This window comes from Sarcophilus harrisii, chromosome 3 (genome assembly GCF_902635505.1).
Source record: "Sarcophilus harrisii chromosome 3, mSarHar1.11, whole genome shotgun sequence".
Classification (NCBI taxonomy): Eukaryota; Metazoa; Chordata; class Mammalia; order Dasyuromorphia; family Dasyuridae; genus Sarcophilus; species Sarcophilus harrisii.
Genome location: NC_045428.1, coordinates 31,127,412 through 31,155,207, shown reverse-complemented (window position 1 = coordinate 31,155,207; position 27,796 = coordinate 31,127,412).

The following is a 27,796-nucleotide window of genomic DNA, read 5'->3' as shown; positions in this document are numbered from 1 at the left end:
TTTTTTTAAATGAGTAAAGTGTTGTAGTCTGGCCCAATTCAGTAGAACTTTTGGACTGTCTTTTTTCAAAATTTATTCCTAACTCAAAAATTAAAATAGCCTTTTTTCCCAAATGGTTTTCTTACCCTCTGGAAAAACATATACTCCTTTGCTGTTGCCTTCCATTTTGCTTGACTTTTCATTACCATTCCAAGCAGATGAATCCTGTATCACTAATACCAAGGACCCCTGACACTTCCACAGCAGCTAATGTATCCTCTTCTCTGGCACTTAGACTGAGCTTTTTTGATGGTATGAAGGAGCAGAAACTCTCACTATTTCAAGAATTTATGCCTGACTACTTGAGGTTGGGCTTGCTCCAAAGCCTGAAATTTGTAAATGTCATCAAAAGATGATATCTTTGACATGTTATCAGAATATTTATCTCTAAACTCTTCCTTAACACTTGACTTTGAACAGAAATTACAAGCATGCCCAGTGTTTAAAGAAAAACACCTGTCATGTTAAAGTGAAAGAAAAAATACAGTACTAAAAGGTTCAACTTTCTCATGAACTTCATTCGGATGTAATATTTCTTATTCTGGCTAGTACTTTGATTGGTAGATTCACTCAGTGTGACAACATCAAGAAACAGAAAGATGATCAAAATATTTCCCAATAGACATAAGCCTGGCATACTTGGGTTGAATGTTATGAGAGTCTACCAATGGAATAACCTTTCTACCTTAGGTGAACCTGTGATTTAGAATATTTTCACCCCTGGAGATATAAAATGATCATAAAATCAGGAAAAAAATGTATTTGTCCATCTGTGCCTTAACCCACACTCTATAAGTAACAGGTAGGAAATGTCTAAAAGATGGAGCCCCAAAATATTTTTCAGTCAAAAAAAAAAAGATTTTATTTCATGGAAACCTAGACAACTGGCATATGCAAGAATAATCATTTGGCATAAACCTGGAGGAATCTCATTCACTGGTAATTGACAGAGTATGAGTTGACAAAATATGCAATAATTTCACCACTAGTGACTAAGCTGTGCCCAGAAGTTGGATTTCTGAAAAAAGTTCTAAATATTCTTCTATGTCCTCATGGTTTGCTTGCTATCCATATCAAATTATATCTATTCTCCTGCCATTAGTCACTTAAATGGGGACCCCCACTTTCCAAAAGCAATATTTATTCCTTTAAAAGTATGCCTTTTCATATTTAACATCTACTGGTCATCCTGCCATCTAGGGAAGGGGGTGGGGGGAAGGAGAGGAAAAATTGGAACAAAAGGTTTGGCCATTGTCAATGCTGTAAAATTACCCATACATATAACTTGTAAATAAAAAGCTATTAAAAATATAAGTATGCCTTTTCAAAAATCATTTCAAAGAGCTTTTGAGTCATGTAAGCAAGAAAATGGTGAACTAGACATTTTCCCTGATCACCATGACCTCTTAAACCTCCTCAAAAAAAGAAAGAATGAAAGTAGACATCAAAGATAAAGTAACTTCAGCTGTTTCCATGGCCTAGGAGATCAGGAATCCAAAAGAAGATTGTTCAAAAAAAATCCTGGCACTACCATAATAATCCCAGGTGCTGTCCATCTAGAGCATTGGAGAAACAGCATTGAGTGCAATGGAAGTGGGTCACTTCTGGTTTAGAATAATCTGGGGAGGCCAGATTTAATTTTTTCACGTAAGTTTTAAAACTCTCTTGAATGAAGTTTTGAACATTTAAAATGTTCTTTTGGGGGCAGTTAGGTGGTACAATGGTTAGAGCACCAGCCCTGAAATCAGGAGGACCTGAGTTCAAATTTGGCCTAACTTAATCCTTCCTAGCTGTGTGACCCTGGACAAGTCACTTAATCCCAATTGCCTCAGCAAAAAAGAAAAAAAATGTTCTTTTTGATAAATATTTAAGTCTTTAAGAAAAAAAACTACTGGAACTGATATTTATTGATCCTGAACCTTTGGAACCTTTCCCCCTTCTCCCATGGTATGATTAAATAAGATGCAAAAATGTTTGTGGCAGCCCTTTTTTGTAGTGGCAAGGAACTGGAAACTGAGTGGATGCTCATGAGTTGTGAAATGGCTGAATAAGTTATGGTATATGAATATTATGGAGTATTATTGTTCCGTAAGAAATAATCAGCAGGATGATTTTAGAAAAGCCTGGAGAGACTAACATGAACTGATGCTGAGTGAAGTGAACAGAACCAGGAGATCATTGTACATGGCAACAACAAGACTCTACAATGATCAATTCTGATGAACGTGGTTCTTTCTAACAATGAGATGATTCAGGCCAGTTCCAATGATCTTGTGATGAAGAGAACCATCTACCCTCAGAGAAAGGATTGTGGGAACTAAGGATTGATCACACCATAGCATTTTCATTCTTTTTGTTGTGTTTGCTTGAATTATATTTTCTTTCTCATTTTCTTTTTATTTTTTGATTTAATTTTTCTTGTGCAGCAAGATAATTGAATAAATATGTATGCCTATATTGGATTTAACATATATTTTACCTTGTTTAAAATATATTGTATTACATGCCATTTAAAATTGGAATGCAATGTTTTGCAAGGGTCAGTGTTGAAAAATTATCCTTGCATATGTTTTGAAAATAAAAATCTTCAATAAAAAATAAAATAATGAAATAAAAATTCTGTGCTGCATCAGAAAAATAAATCCAATACTTGAAAAAATTAGGATGCACTAGCAGACCCAGGCACATGACACAGACTTACAATAAAATGTACCTCCACACCTTGTTTCCCCTCCTCCCTCTTCCCAATGTTATAGATACCCCATAGGGACTGTAACTACAGGCTGGGGAAGTTTCTTCAGGCCCCAAGAGTCAGTTTGGCCACAGTCCTCTAGAAGCTAATCTCTATAGGAAGCTGATATTTAGAAGTACCAGTGCTGCAAAGCTCTGAATTGGCAGTAGCCCTGAATTTCAGAAACCAGAAAAATCAGGCTCTGCCACTGCCAAGGAATGGAGACTCTAAATATCTGGTGCTAACAGGCTCTACATTGTTGAGTCCAGAAGATGCTGAACTACCAATTCTGAGCAACTCTGGACTGTCACTGTGAAGCCAAAGTACTAACAAAAAGAGGGAATGGGACAGGTCAACAGGACAGGAGATTGTATATATGGGAAACCATTTAGCGCTCCATCAAACCTGAGGGAAGAGCACAACCCTGCTCTTCCAGTTATAACCACCCAAAAGATGGAGAGACATAGACTTGTGAACCATGAATTGCTCATTGTGGGAAGTCTTGAGATCCTTTGAAATCCAGCCCTCAGGGAAACTATAATCAAAAGGAAAAAGTCAATAAGTGATCAATATGGAAAATAAAATGGGAGAAGGAAGACTGAAAGTACCAAAAAAAAAAAAAAAAAAAAAAAAAAAGGAAGAAGAAATCTTAAAGACCCTGAACATAAATAGATAAATGAACAGGAAAAAAAAGGTTACAACAGAAGGAAATATGACTTCTAGATCTAGTAAACAAGTTCAGGTATATATGAATAAATACTACTGAAAATTTTAGTATATTTAGTGGTTAAATTTGACAATTCAGTTCAGAAACAAGTTCTGCAAATCATCAGGAGAAAGACCCTCAAATACAATGGAAAAAAACTTTCTAGTGCCACAAGATCACTTGAAAAAGGAGGAGAGAATGACATAATGTGTTCTAAAGAGCACTGCAACTCAGAATGCAGCTCAGGGTGATCTGTCCTACAAATTAGAACCTAATAAGAGAGAATAAAATATGGAAATTCAATCATAAAAAGTTTGAAACATTTTCAGGAAGAAAACCAGAACTAAATAGATAATTTGTATCTCTGATACACAAAACATCAGAATTGAAGGAGAAATTAATAAATGCAGACAGGGACAGCAACAGAAAGATAACAGAATGACCAGTAAGAGACTTCTCTCTAAAGGAATACAAAGAGAGAGGCAAATGTATACATCTGGTAGAGGTAATAGTGAATAGGTGGACAGGTGACATCCTGCATACAGGTGAATTCTTATTTTGTTGAATTAAATGAGAACATTGCAAAACATATGAAAGGGGTGGGAATAAAGGATGTAATGTACAAAAGTTAAATCAAGAGCTAGCAATGAGGGTAAAAGAATCTCTGTGGTCTCAGAAAGGGAAAAGTTTACAGGACCATGGTATGGAGGAGAGAGAAAAGATTTAAAAAAGGAAGAAGGGAAGGAGATCTTTTTTTTGAAATTGGAAGGAATAAATGCCTGTATGGGCAAAGGGAGAAAAATTACTCTATGAGTAAAGGGAAATGACAACCTTACACTAAATGAATCCTGGAGAATTTGGTACTTGAAAAGTTTATTTCTCCTGGAAGGAGAGAAGTTGGAACCCATAGAGGCAACTGACCCCTGGAAGACTGGGAGAATATGGATCCAGGGAGCAGCTTTTCAGGGGAAAATGTCAAAAAGAGAGATCATAGATCATTTTGGGGAGGGGCTGCTCTACCACAGAGCAGTGTTCTTTCTGACACCTGCAATAATTGTCAATGTTCTGAGAGTGAGGCACAATGTAAAAGGAGAATCCCAGCAGAATCAGAAGAAATGAAAAGAATAATCAGAACCTTTTATTAATGCTTATATGCTAAGAAAACTGAGGGCACACACACACAAAAATCCAAGAACACTTTCAAAATATAAAACATTCAAATTTTCAAAAGACTAGAGACTTTAAATAATCTTATTCCAGAAAAGAAAATAGGTCTAACTAAAAAGGTATGACAAAAGGTTGGGGGTGGGACTTTGTTCCTGATGTAGTCACAGAGGAATTCTATAAAACTTTAAAAGAAGAGTTAATAATGATAATATATCAATTATTCTCTGAAATGGAGAAATAACCCTACCAGATTCATTTTATGGAGAAATATAGTTCTAATACTTAAACCAAGGAAAGATAAAGCAGGAAGAGAAAATATATGTGCATGTCATTAGTGAATATTGACTCAAAAATTTTAATCCCCCCAAATAAATTGCAATGATTTGTCCAAGAAATCATTCAGTATTATCAAGTGGGAATTATAACAGGGATTCAAAGAAAATTCAATATTGGGAAATTATCCAAAACTACATAATCATCTCTTTTGACTGCCTTTCAAAATAAAAAGTATAGTTTTAAAGTGATCTCTTTAAAAACTTCATTAAAAAGTATATATCCAAAACAAACACCAAGCACCACATGCAATGGGGATGCATTAAAACCTTTTTTTTTCATTAAATATAAGAGTAAAGCAAGGATGCCCACTCTTTTCACTACTGATATTATTTTGTAATAGCAATAGTAGTAAGACACAAGAAAAAAGTTCAAGGAATAAAGATAAGTAAAGTTTTTTTTTAATCTCTTTTGTTTCACTGAGAATAACTAAATTATTCACAGCTGATCATCAAACAATATTGCTGTTACTGTGTACAATATTCTTCTGGATAAGTTCACTTCTTTTATATGAGTTTACATAAGTCTTTCTAAGTTGTTCTGAAAGCATCCTATTTGTCATTTTTTATAGAATAATAGTAATCCATCACAATCATATATCCACAACTTGTTCTATCACTCCCCAATTAACAGGAACTCTGTCAATATACAATTGTCTCCACAAAAAGACCTGCTATAAATATTTTTTTTTCTTTCTCCTTTGATTTCTTTGGGATACAGACCTAGTAGTGATATTACTAGGTTAAAGCCTATGCAGTCTTATAACCTTTTGAGAACAGTTCTGAATTGCTCACCAGAATGTTTGGATCAATTCACTAATGAATGTATTCTTTTTAATAATATTTCCCCAATTATATGTAAAGATAATTTTAGCATTCATTTTCACAAAATTTTCAGTTTCCATTTTCTTCCCATTCTCCCTCCTGCTCTTTCTAAAGTGGAATTTGATAGCGATTATATACATGCAATCATGCAAAGCATATATTCATTAGTCATGTTATAAAAGAAGAAACATACAAAAGAAGAAAAATGGGGGGGGGAGAGAATAAAGTATGCTTCAATCTGTATGCAGAATCAGTTCTTTCTCTGGAGGTGGATAACATTTTCCATCAGGAGTCCTTGGTAATTTTCTTGAATCATTCTACTGTTGGAAAAGCTAAGTCATTCATAGTTGATCATCATACAATGTTGCTGTTATGGTGTACATTGTTCTAATTCTGATCATTTCACTTTGCATCAATTATATAAGTTTCTTAATGGATGATTTTTTTTATTATAGCTTTTTATTTGCAAGTTATAGGCATGGGTAATTTTACAGCATTGACAATCGCCAAACCTTGAAAAGGATCTTAGAGATTACCTATTTCAATGTCCCCATTTTACAGATTAAAAAAACAAACAAAAAAAAAAAAAACAAGTTTCCAAAAAAGTGAGCTATTCAATTTCATATACCTAATAAGTGGGACAAATAGGATTTAAATCTAGGTTTCCATAGCAGACCCTTAAGATATAGCATTAGAATTTAATTGAATCACCACATAGTACCACTGGTTAAACACTTGTTCTTTGTCCAGACAGTCAACAAGCATATTTTCAGCAAATACTACATGTCAGATACTGAAGTAGGTGTTGAATGAAGAAAAGCAGAAATTTAGTTCCTACCACCAAGGAATTCACATTCTAATAGTACAATAAATATAAAGATACTGTGAGGTGAGTGCAAAACAGGATGCCAATGGCAGAAACTTAGATTTAGGAAAAGATGGGACTGAATGAATTGGGGAAGAAAAGTACAATATATTATAGCCCAAGGAATATCTATTTTCTTTCCTGGAGAGATAAATTTGGTCCAAAACATTTGGGACATTGAAAAGGACAAAAACGATCAAAAATTAAGAAAGAGGGAAAAAAACAACTATAGCTACATCTCTCCCTTTCTACAACTGGGACAAGGAAGTCAGGAGTGGATACAATAATGTAATCATCACTGAACATATTTCTACTCTAAATCTTACTGAGAAATTGCAACATTAAATAATATTTTTCAGCATCAGTGATCATTTTTCTAAAATATCTGTTTTGTGGCTTATAGAAAATAAAAAAATAATTCAATATTGGAGGAAAAATTGCATTTTTCTAATTCCCGATAAGAATCAGGTCAGTGGTTATTAGGTAGATTGAAAATATAATCCCAGATCATCTGCCATGTAATAACCAACAGAAAAAATCCTTCATCCAGTTCTATAATTGTAATTTCATTACATTAATTAAAATTCCAAATCAAAGTAGCATCTTTGAACAATGCTTCTACTTCAACCTGATGCAATTCAATCCAATCCAGCCTCACTAAAGTTCTGAGATTTCTATGACTTTGGGAATGACCAAATTATTAAATGAGATTAATTAAAAGAAATTAATACAAATGACATAAATTTTATGAATCTCATAAAAATAAAATCATTTATGAGATCTTTTATTTAACACTTTGGTAAGTATGAATATGTATATATATATATATATATGAATGCACTTAAATTGTAAATGAATTAAAAATTTTTATTCTGAACTTAAAAAATAAAAAAAAATAATTTCCATAACATTGTAGAATATGATTATTGCATATGAAACTGCAAACTATTAATGTACGATTTTCTGTTCCTTTTAAATATATAATAAATTATCATGTAACTTTTTCCCCGTTTTTTCTCCCCTCCGCCTTAAAGATGACTACCATTAGACAAAAATGTGGGTATACATATGCACATATAATGTGTTGGTGTGTGTATGTAAAGTAATTCTATACATCTATTAATCAGTTCCTTCTCTGGATGCAGATAGCAGCTTTCCTTTATAGATCCTTTGTAGTTTATTTAAATATTTATAATACTCAAAGTGAGTTAATAGCTCAAAGTTGTTTGTAAAACTCTGTTTCTGTTGGTACAATATTCTCTTGGTTCTGCTCATTTCACTCTTCATTATTTCATGCAAGCCTATCTATCAATATCATTACATTCATCAGTTCCTACAGCACAATAGCATGACACTATAGTCATCTGTTGATATAAATTGCATGCTCCTCTGTTCCCTGATCTACATTCCTGTTCCTTACTGTTACTTACTTTAGTGCTTACTATTAAATAGTTTTGATAATTACCGCCTTATAATGTAGTTTAAAATCTGGTACTGCTAAACATCCTTCCTTTACATTTTTATTAGTTCCTTTGATATTCTTGAACTTTTGCTCTTTCAAATGAATTTTATTGGTTTTTTTTTCCTAACTCAGTAAAATATTTTTGGTAATTTAATTGGAATGGCATTGGATATATTAATTAGTAAGATTTCATTTAAAAAACAACCCTTAAATATTCTTTTTTTTTCTGAATTAAATGCTACAAGATAGAATAAACAAGAAGACCAAGGTGTCTTGCGCTTTTTTGTGTGCTGCTTAATCAACTCAACTCATGCTTTTTGAATTGAATTAACGATTAGCTAGTTTTCATAATTACTGCCTTGTAATGTAGTTTAAGATCTTGTACTGCTAAATCTCCTTCCTTTAATTTTTTTATTAGTTCCTTTGATATTCTTGACTTTTGTTCTTTCATGCTTTTCAGAAATGGCTGTTTCTCTCCGTTTACCTTAAAAAGATACAGATCTTTTATAAGGGACACTGATAATATCATTAATGTAATCATTTGGGGTCAATTTAATTATACAGTCAGTTCCACCTTTTAAGGGTAGAAAATATTTTCCCTTTCTTGCCTCATCTGCTGCCTTCCATAGGAGTTTATCCACACAATATCATGACAGTGCCTAGTTCTTTAATGATTACAATGAAGATATGGGGTTCATCAGTACAGGAAACTGCCCAGATAAGGCACTTTCCACTACAAAGGCTGGTCAGCACCAGATCTGCCACTTAGAGAATTGACAAGAGCATTGAAGGATCAAGAGACTTACTCAGGTTCACATAGCCTTAATGTGTCAGAGGTAGGTCTTGAATCCAGGTCTTCATGGCTCCATGATTGGCTTATTAACCCTTATACGAATGTTCCTTTTTAGAAAAGGAGAAATAAATAGAAACATGGCAAATACTTAGTGGAAACTGGGTACCTTTGATGCCTTCTCAGAATAAAACTCCGAAAGCTTTTAAATATAGGCAAGTCAAAACCCAGGAATTCAAAGAAACACAATTTATTTGAGACTGTCCCTCTGTTGCTCTGAAACCTGACTATGGGACCCTTCATTCTTTTTGTTTCTGTATCTGCCCCTGTCTTTGTTTACCTCTCTCTCTCCCTTGCTCTCTATCTCTCTATCTCATTGTTGTTGTTATCCTATTTCTTCTGTCTCTGCTTCTGTGTGTGTGCGTCTGTCTCTATCTCTGTCTCTCCCTGTCTGTCTCTGAATCTCTCTGTCTCTGTCTGTCTCTGTCTATCTCTGTCTCTCCATCTCTGTCTGTCTATCTATCTGTCTTTCTCTCTCTTTTTATCTTTTTCTCATATGTGTGCCTGTGTGTATTTGTGGTGGAGTGGAAGAAGACTATTAAAGCATTATCCCTGGATAACAGCTGCTGGGATAGAAGCCAGCTGCCTCCAATGAAGAAATGGTCATTTCTTCTCCCACTTATTTCTCAGCTTCTCTGACAATTGGGTATGGCAGCCCAGCTAGATGATTCCCCCTCTCCAGATGCCAGTCCCATCTGCTCTTTGACTCTTTGATAAAAGCCTAGTTGAAGTCTACCCTCAACAGCGACACCTGCTGGTTACATTTAGATCATTCAGTAGCTGAAGCAGGCAGGATTGTCAGGATGGATCCAATAAGATGTTACCGTTGGGTTTGATCTCTTCCCTACCAACCCCACCCTAGCCACTTCTTCCTGGTCCTATAAGGAGTAAGTGGAGAAAATGGATCATAAAGCCAATGACAAATGCCCAGCGCTATAGGTCCTCACTTTGGGGAAATTATGGTATAAATTAAGCTGTACAGTGTGAGATTTAATCTTGATTATGGTTCCTTTCTTTACTTTCCTTAACCAAATCAATAAAAACAGCTCGCATTTGTACAGCACTTTCATGCTTAAAAAGCACTTTCCTCATGTTAAGAAACACAGATGGTAGTGCAAGCATTATTATTCCCATTTTGCAGATTAAGAAACTGAGGTTCTGAAAGATGAAATCAGTTAGATAAGATTATGAATGTAGCATAAATCTTGGGCAGAATTTAAACTAAAGTCTCCTAAGTTCACATCCAGAATTCTTTATGTTGTAGCATATTGCCATTATTCTTTGCAAAAGAAAATCTTGCACTGGGCTCTGCTCTACTCCTTGGATCCCCTGTGAGGACTTTTCCTGGCCAGAAACAGTTCCCATACTGATGTGGACTAAGTTTCCAAGTAATGGGCCATTGGGAATTTAAAAAAGAGGAGATTAGGGGCAGCTAGTTGGTGTAGTGAATAGAGCACCAGCCCTGAAGTCATGGAGGACCTGAGTTCAAATCTGCTCTCAGACACTTAACACTTCCCACCTGCAGGACCCAGGGCAAGTTACTTAACCCCAATTGCCTCAATAAAAAAAAAAGAGGATATTAACTCAGATGTAGCAAATACACTGTTTTTGTCTGACCCAATCAAACATTTGGGTTTTGACCCATGACTATACACAGATCCTAAATGATAACTTAAGCATGCTTGAAATCCTGGATCCATCAAACTATAGTCATGATTAAATGAAATGACTTAGGGTCTTATAGTCAAAAAGATCTAGGTCAAATCTTCCCTCAGATACTTACTAACACTGTGATCATCCCAAGTCATATGAGCCTTCTTTCCCATACTGAGGCAGCTTTCTAAATTATTGATCTGCTCAGTCTACTTCAACCAAAAAATTTTCTGGAAAAATCATAAGCCATTGATAAATTGGCCTTGGTTTGAATTAACAGGACAGAGTGGAGAGAAGGCTGTAATTAGTATCAGAAACATGTGGGTTCTCATTTCCCCTTTTAACACTCACTAATTGTTTGATCATGTACGTATTATTTTACCTGGGTCAAGCTATAGACAGGTTGTAATCCTTGATGAACTGCCTGTAATCTAAACTAGAGTACTTTGTCTACTGCTTGCTTTCTTTTTCTGGAAAGCATTTCTGTAGACTACCAAGAGAACCTAGAAAAATAACAAGCCCAGCGTTCTATGTCTTGTTTTATCCTTAAGAAGCACAAAAATGAACACAGGCTAAGAAATAATAATGATAAATTAAGCAGAGAAATAGTATAATATGTTGGAAAACTTGGATGTATAGCCAGAGACCCTGTGTTAAATTCCTGTTCCTATGACTTATTATCTTTTATGATCTTAGGCTAGTTCCTTCACTAAAGAGGCTTTTCACCTCTCTAAATGTCAATTTTCTCCTCTATAAAATAAGGGAACTAAATCAGAGCTGAATCTCTTTCAACTCTAAATCTAGAGTCCTACGCTCCTGTGACTTAATTTAACATGCCAGCAATCCCAGTTTTATTTTCTATGTCTGCTGACGATACAGTGCTGGACAAACATTAGCTTTGTTTTGTTCTTTAAGCAGTTAGTAAAGAGCAATATGGTGGGTTCTTTGGAAAATACAGAAAGGATTTCTACATATCAAAGAATTTCATTTTAATAACTCTGACATGGACATACACAGAATAAAGCAACAGCAACAAGATGAAGATATTAGCACACAGCAGAGGAAATTATCTTCGAAAGAAAAACCAAAGCTGATGAAAAAGAACATGTGTAGATCCCCTTACTTTCCCAAACAATGCAATTTGCATCATTATTATTCCCAATTGCTATTTTCTCTTGATTCATATACTAAACTTGCCAGTTTAATGTAATGTTTAATTTCTATATCTATATCAGCCCTTCGTGAGACACATTATCTTCCTACATGCAAAAAAGCGACCTTATTTTTTGTAGTAACTGTTGCCAAACGCCCTCAGTTACCTTCGTATTCCCTTTCCTGCAAACATTCTGGATTCTACTGAACTCATAGACATTTTCAGGGGAAAAAAATGATTTGTCAGAGAAAAAAAAAGTAAAGTTTAAAACTAATTTGGTTTTCTTTAAGCCTTCTGATGAAAGAAAAGGCACTATATTTTAAAGATAATAATAGTCACAGAAATAGTTATAACTAGGCTTTCTACAGTACTTTACAATTTGCAAAACACTTTCCAAATAATATGGCATTTGATCCTTATGACGACCCTAAGAGTTAGATGCTATTATTATCCTCCCTTTTATAAATGAGAACACTGAGGCTGGCAGAAGTTAAGTTACTTGCCCAGAGTAACACAGTTATTAAGTATCTGAGGAAGGATTTATAATTCTAGGTCCAGCATTCTACTTATTGTATGACTTAACTATCTTACAAAAAAAGGTGTGCTTTTTTTCCCTGGTTATCTTATAGTTTCTCAACGTGACACTATGTGACCAAAAAACAAGGATCTCACTCTGAGAATAAAAACTAATGGTCACCCTCCCTGATAGTTATGAACCAGCTGTCACAAAGTTATCAGTGAACAACTCCATAGGAGATAGCGTGTCATGGATTAATAACCTTAGAGATGAAAGAATATGGGCTAATCACAGAGTTAGAATGAGGAACAACCAACATACTAGTTCTGCTAATATTCCAGAAATATCAAGAAATTTTGAGAAGGCTTTGGTGTGTTGGGTAGACTCCACCCTACCCATCTACTCCACCCTCATCCCCAAGGTAATTTTATCAGATTATATGGAAAGGACTTGCCCAAGATAAAAAAGCACAGATGGGTTATGATCTCTACCAGTGAAGGAAGTACCAATATGTAGGAGACACCAGATCCAATAAGATATCATAGCTTCTCTGGTACAGTGAGGCATGGTATGTGTGGGCAGGGACATGTAGTTCCCTTGTGCTTCTTTCCTAAGGCAACTATTAATAGTTTCCAGGATTAGTGTGAGTGAGGGAAGAAAAGAAGTTCATTTTCTATCATAACTGTTGTTATATTCCGAAAGTTGCAAGTTAAAAGGCAAAAAGACAAAAATAAATAAATTTTTGTAAAGGGAATTAGATGACTATTTCTTGTCTGCTACTGTATTCTTGTCACTTTAAATTCGGTTGCATTGAGAAGACCTAGGATCCCAAATTTAGACATGATGGAAGTTAAAAGGATATACTCACAAATCTAATGGGCCTCTTTACATCTTAGCACAGTGGTCTAGATCTTCTAACCTGAGCCATGCTCGTAAGAGTTTTGTTGTCCTTTGGTCATCTTTTGGTTGCATCAAACTCTCCATGACCCCCATTTAGGATCTTGGCAAAAATACTGGACTGCTTTGCCATTTCTTTCTCTAGCACATTTTATAGAGGAGGAAACCAAGGCAAACTAGATTAAACAACTTGCTCAGAATCACATAGGTATAATGTTTCTGAAGCCAGATTTAAATTCAGGAAGATAAGTCTTCCTGACTCCAGGCCAGACACTATCTACTGTGCCACTTAGCTGCCCCCTCAAGAGTTGCTGACAAATAAATCATCAAGGGAGCAGTCCGAATCCCTGAAACTCATCCCCTAGTGGATGCAAAGGAGTAACTCTAAACCAGCCAAGTCACTAAGGGAAAGACTCTAATCACTGAAACCTAATTAGGAGTCATCTTCTGTCATCTAAACAAAATGCCAATGGGCACCACCAGGTTCTGTACGTGGGGGTATTTGCCAAACTTGCCAACTGCAGGCTCACTGCCTTGTAAACTCATTAAGTTGAACTACTCAAGGGAACTGCTTTGAGCAACCTCTCTTACAAATATAAATAAATTTATAAATATTGTAAAAGAAATCTAATTATATATTCATATTTGGCTGTTGTTTGTTCCTGAATGAAGCATCTTGATAAAACACAATGAAATTGAAAGGCTATGGAAGCCAAGACACTAAATCTTCCATACTTGGATAAGAGAACTAATTTTTTTTCTTATTTAATATATTTTCCTAATGAACAAATAGGTAATTCATAAGATCTATTTTGAGAAGCCACATGACATAATGGATTGAGAGCTGGTCTTGGAGTCAGAAAGTTCTGGCTTCAAGTCCTGGTATTGCTATGCTACATGACTCAGGCAAGTCATTAATTATCTCTGTGCCCCCAGGCAATTCTTTAAGAATGTAAGTTGCAGTGTATTTTGGGAAAGAGGGACTTTCCTCATCATAAGTTTCTTATACTAATGAAACAGAATCACAAGTTTGGTCCCTCCGAAAAATCCATTTACGTAATTCTTATGTCTACTTGTAGATGTTGTAGGGTAGCAGCCAGTGAGCAGTAAATTTGCTAAACATAGAGAAAAATTGAAAAGTGGAGACCTTTCCGGGGAATATCATCCTTTTTGATTTCCACAGAAAAGAAAATGTGGTTGCTAAGGGCAAAATATTCCAATATCACTCATGGTTGAATGGATAGTAGATATCAACAATAACAACGATTTAAATAATTACCTTGAAAATATATTTTAAACCAACAGCAATAAAGTCTGAATGTTTAATGCCTTTGGATAACAGAAAAACCCAAGCCAGACCACATTCTTCTTGCAAAGTCAAGGAAAAAGATGTCATCAAAAAAAAACTTTTTATTCTTACTATTTAACAAAAGTTAACACAATTGATATATCAAATATTTAGGTAAACAGCAAAAATATAATTCAAAATTACCAGGCTGATAATGTTCTTTAAAATCACCAGTTTTATTTGATTTTTCTCATATATTTGCCAGACTGCTTACTTATTTTTTGTCACTTGGAAATCCATTTCTTTTGCCACAGCTATATGTTGTTGGATAATGCTGCCATCATGCTGTTACCTGGCAATTCTCTTGTCAATGCAGCCAAATTCATCAGCATATTGCTATCAAGAACCAGAATTTTAAAAGTTCATATCACAAGTAGGTTTTGCCTTTTTAGTTTCTTAATGAGGAGAGAATTTGTCAAATGTGTTTGGATCACACAAAAACATCCCCATCATAAAAAATATAACAAGTGATTGAATTTAACACTCTGCCTGTTTTTTTTGATGGATTCATAGGTGTTTGATTTGGTTTCAAAAAGCCAAAAGCCATCCCCAATCTGAAAAATATCACAATGAAAGATTTTTATAATTGATCTAGGAATCTTGTTTCACTTAGGACTCTTGGACTTTTCCCAAGACATTCAGTGAAGTGATGAGAAATAACCAGTAACAAATAGAAGCGATGGGTGAAATCTGATATAACTGAGGAAATAAAGATTAGAGCTTCTGAGCACATCAATTTATTAAACAATGATTGCTAATTGCATAACGAATTGGAACCGGGCCTTCTCAACTTTGCAGCAGACCCTGAATACAGGGAAAGAGAGATTTTTATGCATTTAAAGAAAACAATTAATAGGATATAATCAGGATATATGATTGGGGATATATGATTGGGTAATCTGAATTCTAATTGGAAAGAAGAAAGATTAGGGGCTTTCTGAGTTGGGAGGGGATGAACACCTTGAAATTAGAAAAAGATGTATTTCATTCCCATTCCCCTTCAAGTGTCTGTATACAATCAAAGGAACAAAACCCAGTAATTAACTGACCAGTACTGGGCCAATTTCCAGATTTTCACTTTTCCCAATAAGTTTCCAGACTTAGAAGGGCTTCTTCAGATGTATAATTGTGAGTAAAATCTTTACATCAGTTTTCCGATCTGACTGTGTTTCTGGTCAGTATGTCCTTCACTAAAAATCTCTAAGTCACAGGTAGAAGTGATCGAGCTCCCTAGTCATGCAGACTAGACTCAAACACAAGATAGAAATTGAACTAAACCCATAATTGAATAGAAAGGGAATTGGATTAGGTTAAGAATTGAGTAACAAGACTGAATCAGTCAATTGCCACAATTTTCACACAAACAAAAAACCTTTAAAGTCTTTATTCTCTGGCTATGTATTGAAGCTAAAAGCACATCAAGTTACTAGGACGTTACATATTTTTCCTCTTTGATATCAACTTCCTGTATAGCCTTTACTGAAATGGAAATGATGATATGCATGTGTATATATAATACATGTGTGAAATACATATATATGTAACCTATACACATACATCTATATCTTCATGACAAAGATCTTCATATATGTAGCTTGGGGAATGAGATCAAGATTATCTGCACTAGTCTGCCACTGCATTCTTGTCACTTAAAACTCCTGGTCTGGGTTAAGTAACTTAGAATAATAAATGGAAGCCTGATGGAAAAGAAAGGATTTTAAAGACTCATATTTTAAATGGAGCTTTTGATGCCACCTTAAAACCCAAATCACTCTGGCTCTCACTGAAAGTCTAATAATACCCCCAATGCAACTCTCTATGGCTCATTGTTTGATAGCTTAGAATAACTGTAAATAGCAATTGTTTTCTGTTCTAGCCAGAAACTGTGAGGGTCTTCTCATCTCAAATGGATATCTTTGTGATGGCAAATTAAGTCATCTTTTCTCTCAACTCTTACCCAGCACTCAGTTATTGAATGGGTATGGCTTCAAACAAACAGATCTAGGAAAGACTTTAATTTAAGACAACCAGTTTCACCTACTATATCCCAAGTCATCACCCATCATCTTGACCTTTGTCTTGTCATTAGACTTTGAAGACTCTGGAGGAGAGTGTAAAACTGCTAATTTTGAAAGCTCTTCAATACTCATATGTAATTCATGGACTAGTTAAGATATAGATATAACTCTTATGATGTCATTGGTCCTCTTCCAGAAAGAAGGATGAGCAACACCAACAGCTTGATGACATCACTGGTCCAACAGATAACATCAGCAGCTCTAGAGGGAATCAGCAAGTGGTAACATTGAAGAAAGAGAGGGGTTTCAACTGGAAAAACTCCATAATATGGATTGTCTTATCTCTGCATGTCAGTCACTGTTAGAGATGATCCTATTTCCAACCATTAATATAAGAATATGTCAAATAATATATTCTTGTGTATGAGAAATTTTTCTTTTTTCTTTTGCTAACTTGCTTTGAAATTTTACTTGAGTTTGTGATGATATCCTTTCCTTGATTTGCTTAAAGAAATGTTGGTGGGAGCTGTGATTTTGAACAGATTCTGACTCAAAATATTTACTGAACATAGCACAGTTTTATATGAAAGTATAGACTAGATACAGAGATTACATGCGAAATGTAGATTATATTCATTACTAAAATAATTTTCTTAATGCTCCATCAAATGAAGTTCATAGTTTCTGTATGCCAATTAGTCCTACTTGATTTGCTGATGTTGCTACCTAAAAATTGGTCTGACAAATTTATTTTACTATAAATTACAGAAGGATACAAAGCTCTATAAGATAAAATTTGTCAAAGAAATAGTAAGATACCTCTGTATTGGTACCTTGAATTTTTTTTGGGGGGGGTTTTAGCTATCTGTTTTTTTTTCTCCAATTCTATTGTATCTATTATCTTGGCAGTGAAGTAAACTGGTGCAGTGGTTATGAGCTTGGACTGCAAATCAAGAAGACTTGATTTCAGCTGATTAGTAGCTACGTAATCCTAGGTAAGACATTTAAGATTTCTTTGATTCATTTGTCTTATCTGTAAAATGAGGGGTTTTGACTTAATTATCTCTAAGAACCTTCCAGGTTTATATCTATGAAGCTTTGAATTTTCATTTTGTCCTATAGGTTTAGAGTGTGTGTGTGTGTGTGTGTGTGTGTAGGGAAATACTTCAGCAACTAGATAGAAAATGCTGAACAACTTGGAAGAGAACAACCAGATTACCGATGCTAATGTGATTGGAGTCATTCTCTGAGTATCTGTGTATAATAACACTACAACCAGTAAAGACTGGGTACACTCTTTTCTCCTTGTCATATATTAAACTGTCCTGGATGAGATGGGAGGAGGAAACCAAACACAAGGCAGAGAGAGTCCTTGAAAGATCATACATGTTTGTGTGGAGGAAGATTTGTAAATGACATGCCCTTCTCAGTGAACACGGGGTGCTGCTCAGAAATGCCAAGCTACTCTTTGTGCACACACTCTTGGAGTCTTGATTGCTGAAAGCATTTCAGTAGCTGTAACTAAATGAGGAGCTGGAAACTCAATAATCTCATTCTCCTACACTAAGAGAGAAATGAAGAAATTGGCCTCATCATTCAATCCATACAAGGTGCCAAATGGCTGTAAGAACCAGTTGTGGAGGAGAAAACAGTGGATTCCGGGCATTTTGCCTGAAGGGACACTGGGGTTAACCTTCATGGAGCTACTGCAAATGGGGATATTTTTCTCTTCCTGTTATCTGCTATCCAACCATGAAAGCTGTCCTTGAACTCTGGTCACATCTGTCTCATTCTTTCCTTTAATTCATGGTTCGGGAGTTGTCCCGCTGTGCCCATCATTGCACCTTTGAACTGGCTGTTCCCCACACCTGGAATGCTCATCCTCCTCACTTCTGTCTCTTCATTTCCTTGGCTTCCTTCAGCATTTAGCTCAAATACCACTTTTGGCAAGAAGTTTTTATTCTTCCCCCTTACTGTTGATCTTTTTTAAATATTTTTATTTTCATACACTCTCTACTTAATTGTTCATGCATACAGATAGTTAGTTACATGTTTTCTCCCCTATTAGAATGAGTACTCCTTGAGAGCAGGGAATAGTGAAATTATGTCCTTGTATTTTGCCTTTTATTGTAACCTCCCTATTCCAATTATAATAAGTTGCGTGTTACCTGTTAAATACTTAATAAATACTCAAATTTAACAAATACTTAATAAAGTAATTAATAATAAATGTCTGTTGGCTGAATGACTGGATGAATGGAAGAACCACAGAAAGTGATTTTTATTGGTGAAGAATATTCAGTCATTTTTCAGTCAGGTCTGACTCTTAAGAGCCCATTTGGGGTTTTCTTGGCAAAGATACTAGAGTTGTTTGTCACATGCTTTTTCAGTTTATTTTACAGATGAGGAAACTGAGGCCAGCAGGATAAAGTAACTTGCCCAAGTTCACATAGCTAGTAAGAGCCTGAGGCTGGATTTGAATTTAGGAAGATAAGTCTCCTTGATTCTACTGGTGAAGCATGTGATCCATAATAAAGAGAGGAATGACATGATGAACTATAACTTAATCTTTGAAAGTTTATGCTGTTGTGTGGGTGTGTACTAGAAAAAAAAATACAGTGTGTAAATAACCATGGAAGATCCACTAGAACCACTGACCAGAGATTGTTTGAAGGAAGAAATGTTGACTGAATTCATTTTATGTAGCAGAGACACTTAGGAAGACCATGGCGGCCAAGAAAGCCCTTTGGATTTAATGGTAATGCATAGAACCATTTTGGTATTTTCGATCTGACCGTTCTCAGATCATACATATCTCATCTACAACTTTTTAGTCTTTTTAATAGTACTTGTAGTCAAAAATCTAATCTCACTGTAAGTGACCTAGACTTCCCAGAGCTATTATATTCATCATAAAACCAAGCTGATATCTGGTAGGACATGACATAGGTTCTGAACACCTAGAGATAACTTTGTGATGAAGAATAGGCCATTAGTGGGAAAAATGCAATTAATAACATTATTTAAATTATAATAAAAGCTTAAATTTCCAACAATCCAACAATCGTTTTAGTACAGTGGAAAAAGCCCAAACCTTGCATTCATGGGACCTGAATTTATATCCTTACTCTGACCTTGATGAGCCACTTAACATATTTCTTTTGTCATCTACAAAATGAGGGGATTGAAATAGATGACCTCTGAAGTCCCTTCTAGCTCACTACTGCCTGCCAAAATTTTATATTTATTTTGTACAAACTCATATGTGTACATATTGTGACTTCCAATAAAATATAAACTTCTTGAAGGCAGAGACTATTTCAAGTTCATATTCCCCCCCCCCCAGCATTTAGCACAGTATCTAGCATATAATAAATATGCAATAAGTGCTTGTTGATTAATTTTCAAAAGATCTAGACTTAAATGCTCCCTCTACTAGGGTATGTGTAACCTTGAGTCACTCAATTTACCTCTCTCTTGCCAATGAATTTTCTCATCTGTAAAATGGAGATGAGATGTATTAGATTACCTCCATATCACCTTAAAGTGCTTAATTGATGATCCTATGGTACTATTTCTTTCGCTTACACACTGCAACCTTCTCCATGTCATAGTAGGCACTTTCAACAGTTGCTGGAGCAAAAAGATCAAATAAATAAAAATCATAAAAATCCTTTTTCAAAAATATCAGGCAATGAATGTTTCAGAATTTAACCAAGTTAATCATTTATCAATCAATCAACAAGTATTTATTAATTTCCTAGTATATGCTGAAGATAAAATACAAAATGACATAACCCCCATCCTTGAGGAGGTCAAAATCTTTCTCACAACTGAGATAATAAATACAGTCTTTCACAAGACCTATACTCAAAATCTTTCAAACAGGCCACAGTGCGCACTCTGGTATCATTGCCTTCAAAACCCACAACAATCTTGACACTTATGAAACATTAGACAAAAAGTTTAGTGAAAGTGAACTGAACACACACACACATACAAAATTTGTGACTTTTTAACTGAACTGAATAGAAATCTGAGATTTGATGTTAATATGCATGAGTAACTTGAGTCTTTTGACCAATCCAAAAAACATACCATGTTATTTGACTAAGATTTTTTTTTTAATACCGACCAGTCAATCCACTTGAAGTAAGTCTCATCAGTTGAAAGTGATACTCACAATAATTCTTCAAGATAGGTGCTATTATTATACTCATTATACAGATGAGGAAAATAAGTCCAATAGAGGTCAAAGGACTTCCAAGGATCGTACAGCTAATAAACTAGTAAATATCTAAGGCTAGATTTAAAGTCAAGTTTTGATTCTAGGTTTAGCGTTCTTCACTGAACTAGCTTTGCTCACATATAAGTCCCCCACACATACACACAGTCCACTACCACCAGATTACCACCACCAACAGTACCAATAGCACCACCAATAACAATGCTCACATAAATCTATCATTTAGAAATACTCCATTCAAAGTATATCACAGAGTTTCTTGGAGCAGTTTCTGTTAATCTTTTGTAGAGGAAGTTTGTAAAACTTATTAGTTGCTAGAGAAATGCTGATATCAGTCCATAAATAAACATTGATTAAGAACCCTGGCTCAAAGGGGATCTCAAAAATATTGGAGTTTCAGACCAGCATCATGAGGTATCTTACAGAATTTGCAGGCTTGGAGCCATCTTCAAATCAAAAGGCAAAGTTTGTTATAATTTTAATGCCGAGTGAAATAGGTTAAATTCAAAAAGAAGTTAGTGAAGAATCAGGAGCAGGAAGATAAATTTATAGGGAAAAGTTAGAGAAGCAAGGTGCTTCATGTTGTTAATATGTTAATTTTATGTCTTTGAGGTAAAGTCGAGGAGTGGTCTGGTTCTGACTTTGTGCACAGGTGCAGTACCTATAGGTCTTTGGGCAGAGCTCACGGGAAACTCTTCCAGACGTGTGTTTTTAGGCTTGAAATGTTAGTAAGTTAAGTGGCAAGCACCCAATTTTTGTTCTGTGTCTGCATCAACTTTAAGCACCTCATTACTGTTGCTCATTAGTCTCAAAAACCCCTTTATCACAAACCAACAGGCTTTTATCTGAAAATCAGGAATATTTGTGGGCTCAGCATCCTGGTCATATAGAGTAAACTGGGGCAGGCTAGCCTAGGGGGATAAATACATCATTCCCAACTATGTTACTCCCAAGGCCAGGTAGCTTGAAGGTTATTGCTACATCTTTCTTAAAGGCTGCAGTACACCACTATGTGTCAGTCATGGCAGCTACCACCATAGTACATGGAGCATTAAGCCTGCAATTGAGAAGACCTGAATTAGAATCTACCTTCAAATATTTCTTTGTTGTGTAACTCTGGGCAAGTCATTTAACCCTGTTTGCCTAAGTTTCTTATCTATAAAATGAGCTGGAGAAGGAAATGGCAAAGCAGTCTAGTAAGTTTGCCACAAAAATCCCAAGTGGAGTGACAGTTAGATATGACTGAACTAAGTGAACAACAAAACAAAGTATCAGGCAATGTGCAAAGCACTGGAGATACAAAGAGTCCAAAGACAAGTCTCTGTTCTCAGTAAGCATATGGTCTAGTGGAGGAGACAACAAACAAACCTGTATGAATAAGATATATGCAGAATAAATAGGAAATAATTAAAAGAAGGAAGGCACTAGAATTAGGAGATATTAGACAAGGTTTCTTATAAAATATTACATTTTAGTTCATAGTTAATGGAAGCCAGGAAGATCAGTAGGCAGAGAAGAGCATCCCTGAAGTGGAGAGATGAAATGTCTTGATCTCAAAACACTCAGAAGACCACTGTTAGCAGCTTGAAGAATATATGTTGGGGAGTAAGGTGTAAGAATACTGGAAAGGTAAAAGGTAAGGGCAATTAGGTTATGAAGGGCTTTGAATATCTAACAGAATTTTGTATGTGATCCTGGAGGTGACAGGGAGTTACTGAAGTTTATTGAACATAAGGAATATGGGGATGAACACTATCAAACCCACATTTTAGAAAAATCACTAGTGTCTGAATTGAGAGTGCATTTGGGAGAGACTTGAGACAGGCAGACACACCAGTAGGCTATTGCAATGCTCCAGGCTTAGGGTCATGAAAGCCTACCCAGGAGAGATGGCCTTGTCAAAGGAGAGATATTTGAGATATATTGAAAAGGTGAAATCAACAGATCTGGACAACAGGAGAACACTTAATATGGTTCCCAGTAAAAATAGCTAATTAATAAATACTAGTTGTCTATTTTGGCCATGTTTAATTCAGCAACTATTTACTAATGAAGTGCAAGTCTCTGTCTGAAGTACTGGGGATACAAAGATAATAGGAAAAAGTCATTTCCCTCAAAGGATTTTATTCTCTGAAATACAGCCACTTTTTGAATCAATTCGAAATTAACATACCTAAACATTCAACAAGTATTTTCTACATAACAGTCATGAAAAGTATGTAGGGCCAGTGTAATTATACCCAGTTTACAGATAAGAACACAAGTTCAGAAAATTTTGGGATCTTGCCCAGGATCCCACAGCTTGTCAAAGTCAGACCTGGATGCAAACCCAGTTTTCCTGACTCAAAAGGCAGTGGTTTTTTACACTTCCCTAAAACTGGAGAATATTTTTCTCTTTGAGATCCAATATCTTTGAGATTGGAATGAAAACTTACTTTTTGATTGGGGAAAATATAATAGTAACTTTTTTTTGTTCCCAGAGTAATAGGATCTGTCTGTCTCCTCTCTCTTCTCTCTTTCTGTGTCTTCACTGTTTGTGTCTGTCTGTGTCTGTGTGTGTGTGTCTGTCTCTCCCCATCTCTCTCTTTTCCTTTCTTTCTCTCTGTCTGACTCTCTGTCTCTGTCTCTGTGTGTTTCTCTCTCCTCTTTCTTTCTCTCTTTCCTCCCTTTTCCCCTCCTTTTGTTTCTCTCTCTTTCTTTCTCTGTCTCCTCTTCCTCTCCATTTTCTATGGCAGAAGAGAGCTAAATCAGATGAGTCCTATGAGTAATAAGTCTGGCTGGAGGCTGTGAAGGAGAGCAGTCACTGGAATGATTTCTTTAGCAGAAGTCCCTAAAGGTGCTAGAAGCTGAGGGAGAGAGCCCAGGGGCTTTTTGACAGAAACAGCAAGAAACCACAAGTAAAAAATTTTGACTCTAAGCTAAGAATTCAGGGTATGTGAAAAAAGAAATTCTAATCAAAGGTTGTGTGGGAGACAAGAGAAGGACTAATCTGGGATTGATTAAAGTTTGGAGGCAACTCTATTTGCAGAGTTGGTTCCAAAAGATTTGCTCCCCATGGACTTAATTCTAGGTGGGAGTCATCCATCATTTTCTTGGTGTTCACTGTCAAAGATAATGAAATTATTTGACACAGGGGAAGTGTCTCCCTAAATTCCCAGATTTCATTTCTTCATAAAATTATAGGATGATAATAATAACAGCAGCAATAACATATATGTAACACTTAAGGTTTGTGAAACTGTTAATACATATTATTTAATTGGATTTGATCTTGACAACATTCCTGTGAGGAAGAGAGGAAGGAGCTATTAATATCCTCATTGTCAGAGAAGGAGATTGTGTCTGAGACAGAACTTGAACTTGGGTCTTCCCCTCACTCCAAGTCCAAGGCTTTAACCATTATACTTTAATCACTAATATGACTGAATCATAAATTTAGAGCTGGTAGACATCTTAGAACTCAGTTCAGAGATTTCATTCATTCATTTAACACATGTTTATGAAGTACCTAATTTATACAAAGCAATACGTAAATACTAGTTGAAATGAAAATTTCAGGACAAATAAGCTTCCTTCCTGCCTTCATGGATCTTTCAGTCCAATAAAAGGAAAATACCTAAATAAAAATCTCTGTTCTTGAAGGTAGATGTGAGATGCCTACAACACTGAGACTTGAGTACTGTCTTACAGTAATAATTAGTGAGGCAATAAATCACTACGTCTGAAATTATATTCCTGATCTTCATGTGGGGAGCATTGTATAGTATGACAGAAAGAGCATTTTTTGCAATATTTAGGGCTACATAATTCCTTAAAGGTCATTTTTTCCAATCTCTTCATTTTGTTTTTAAGGGTTTTTTAAGTAACAAATACCTATTTTTTCTCTTCCCACCCCAAAGTGAAAAAGAAAACAAAATCCAAAGTACTTATAATAAATATACCTTGTTCAGTAAAACAAAGCCATATATCGGCCATGGGTAATATACGTGTATGTGTTTTTGTCTGTGTGTGTGTGTGTGTGTGTGTGTATATATATATATATATATATATATACACACATATGTGCATACATATATGTATACATATTTAGAGGTGCATGCATACATATATAATGTGTATACATATATATGTAAATTACATATATATTACATATATATATATATATATGTAAAATTTTTTACCTTGAGTCCATACCCCTCTATCAGGGTTTGGATCTCATGCTTTATAATTAGGCTGCTGGAATGGTGGTTGCCTAACCCCTGCCTGCACTTTTTCAGAAAAGTAATTTGTGCCGAATTGTCTGCATACTAACCTTCACCTGCTAGTTGGTCAAAAGTGATTTGTATGTTAATTCCAGTTTGCTCATTGTGTTAGGCTTGAATCCTACATAATTCACTATACTCTGAAAGCCACAACAAGTTTTGTCCAAGTTCAAAACATGTCCTTGCTATGGATTTCCAATCACTAGGGGTTAAAATTTCATAAGCCAAATTCTCTAGTAACATCTTAACATAAAATGATGTAGCCCCATAAAGAGTGCAACCCTTTTTCACATTCTTAATTTTTTTTCCATATCAAAAGGAGTGTATCTTCTCCATTGTTGACCTGAACAGTCAAGATCGTCAATCACAGGTTATGCATTTATTAAATCATATATATCCTGTCCTTTTTTTTGTCTTAACCAGTGCCTTTTGTAAGCTTGTCATAAGCTGCTTCATAGGTGGTGCTGATTGTGTTATTGCCTCTCGCCCTCCTCCTTTTCCCTCCACCCATGAAGGGTTATTGAGGGAGGTAGGTCAGGGGATGGGGAATGACCTAATTTCTCCTGCTGTGAAGTACCACATTCATAATTGTACGTAATTCCATTCTTATCTGATTCTTCATCCTTTTCACCTGGTTTATCTGGATCCTCCCCCTCTTGCTCTTTATTCTTTTTCCTTATTCTATAATTTATATAATTTCCTAAATCCAGTTGCATTAAATTATATGTATAAAGTGTTTCTTTGGAAATTGAGTCAGGTCCATTATCATTGTAGTATTCACATAGTTGCTCTCCTAATAATTTCCATTCATCTGGATTCAAGAATTTTTTTCTTAGAGAACCAAGGAGATGTATATACTGTTTCTAAAAGTTCAGTGATCTGCTCCCAAATTACAATCAAACCTTGGTTTTTCATAAGTCTGATAACGCTCTCTACACATTTTCCTTCAATTGAAAAAGAAAGCTGTTTTCTAAACATCTGTCCCATTTTAGTTGGTTTAGTTACTTTAGCCCTTAACAAAGATTTCTTGTCAGTTTTTGCACTTACCCTAATTTCTGGATGGTTCTTGGTCCCACGTTCTGGCACCAAAAATGTAATGTTCTCTCTATGTAATGTTCTCTGTTGAGGTTTTCTTAAGGTCTCTGGGAGCAGCCTTCATTTCAGTTCAGTAATCACCACATGAGTAGCCAGGGGCTAAAGTCCTAATCCTTTATTGTCTCCTTCACTTGGGGTTCAGCTGGTTTTTCTGGAGGTCTATCTCTCTCCTTGGTTCTGAGAACTTGAGCTCCTGCCTGCCTTCTCTAGCTTTGGAATCTGCCCTGACTCCAAAGGTTTGTGCTTCAGCCTCCAGCCACCACAAAGGTGAATGATGGAATAAATGTCTCAGCCTCCACGAGCTTCTAGTGTGCTTGTCCTTTCTGGACCTGAGAGTTTCTAGCTTATATCCTCCACACTGAGTATACACCAATGATTATATCACTAGGAAACTATTATTTGTTGTAGTATTAAATCAATGTTAAACTAGATTTAACCATTACCTCCTCAACAAAGTACTAATTTCAAATTCTGGCCCATAACATCTCCTTGTAGGATTAAATCAGTCATACTGAACCATGCTAAATTAGATAACTATCATCTCTATCAATTCCACTGACTTAGTACATTGTAAGAATCCTTTGTTTCAACTTCAGAGTTCTGGCCCATAACAGATATTGAGCACCCTGCAGGTAGCTTGTCTAACCTGATACAGGTAACAGAAATAGGATTTAAAGCAACATAAGGTAGTTGAAAAGGACCTTAGCAATCACCTACTCCAATTTCTTGCTTTGAATTAAGACCTTACACAGAATCTTGTTATTAAAAAGTTTTGGGAAATGTCTATGCTGCAGAATTCATAAATGAAAAAAATTAAAATTGTCTTACATTGCCAAAGATATTGTGAGGTATTTTAACAAATAGACAGCCAAGTGGAACAATAGATAGAGTATCAGGTACAGAGGGAGCTTAAATCTGGCCTCAAATAATTTTTGTGCAACCCTGGGCAATTCACTTAATCCTGTTTGCCTCAGTTTCTTCATTTGTAAAATGAGTGGGAGAAGGAAATAGCAAGCCATTCCAGAATCTTTGCCAAGAAAATCCTAAATGGGGTTGTGATGATTTGGATAAGACTGAAAAAATTGGATGACAGCATATTTAATAAATAGATATTGCTTTACAATTTTCTCATATATTAATGTATACAAAGAAAGACCTTTTCTATTATGACTCCTCTCCTCTCCCCCTCAAAAAAGAAAAGAAAATCCTTCTTAGAAGGAAAATTTGGTTCCTACTTAGCCCAGTAGAAGCTACCACTTCATCTTCAATTGAGATAGCAAGCTGTTTAGGCTAAAAATTCCTCAATGATTTCCCTTCCCAACAGGGTAATGCAACTGAAGAATCTCAACAGAGTATCTCTATATGTTCTTTTTTACACAAAGAGCATACCAAATGACTTTAGGAAATTTTCACATATAAGGTAATCAAACCAAATGGAATTCTTAATTCATTTCATATTACAAATAGTGCAAAATAGAAATCAAATAGATAACTACCAAAAAGGGATAGAACTCTTCAAAAATATACTGAGCAGTTAATATTAATTACTCGTGTTTTGGGGTGTAAGAACTTTTTAAAAGTTGTCTGATTCTACTTTTCAAATAATCAAAGAAAGCTAGGTTGACTTAAA